Genomic DNA, 568 nt, shown 5'->3' with positions numbered 1-568 from the left:
TCTCCGGAGACAAACATTGGCAGCAGAATGGGTCGTACTGAAGAGCTCAGTGACTTTCAACGTGGCACCGTCATAGGTTGCCACCTTTCCAACAAGTCAGTTCGTAAAATGTAATGTGTGGCACCGTCATAGGATGCCACTTTTCCAACAAGTCAGTTCGTCAAATGTCTGCCCTGGTTGAGCTGCTCCGGTCAACTGTAAGTGCTGTTATTGTGAAGTGCAAACATCGAGGAGCAACAACAGCTCAGCTGCGAAGTGGTAGGCCACACGAGCTCACATAACGGGACTGCTGAGTGTTGAAGTGCATAGCGCATAAAAATCGTCTGTCCTCGGTTGCAACACTCACTACCGAGTTCCGAGAACTGCCTCTGAAGCAACAGCACAACAACTGTTTGTCGGAAGCTTCATGAAATGGGTTTCCATAGCCGAGCAGCCACACACAAGCCGAAGATCACTATGTGCAATGACAAGCGTCGTTTGGAGTGGTGTAAAGCTCGCCGCCATTGCACTCTGGAGCTGTGTAAATGCATTTCTGGAGTGATGAATCATGCTTCACCATCTGGCAGTC

The sequence above is a fragment of the Myxine glutinosa genome, chromosome 14, assembly GCF_964187855.1.
Source record: "Myxine glutinosa chromosome 14, kmMyxGlut1.1, whole genome shotgun sequence".
Taxonomy (NCBI): Eukaryota; Metazoa; Chordata; class Myxini; order Myxiniformes; family Myxinidae; genus Myxine; species Myxine glutinosa.
The sequence above is the reverse complement of the archived record's forward strand: the minus strand, read 5'-3'. Positions refer to the sequence as shown.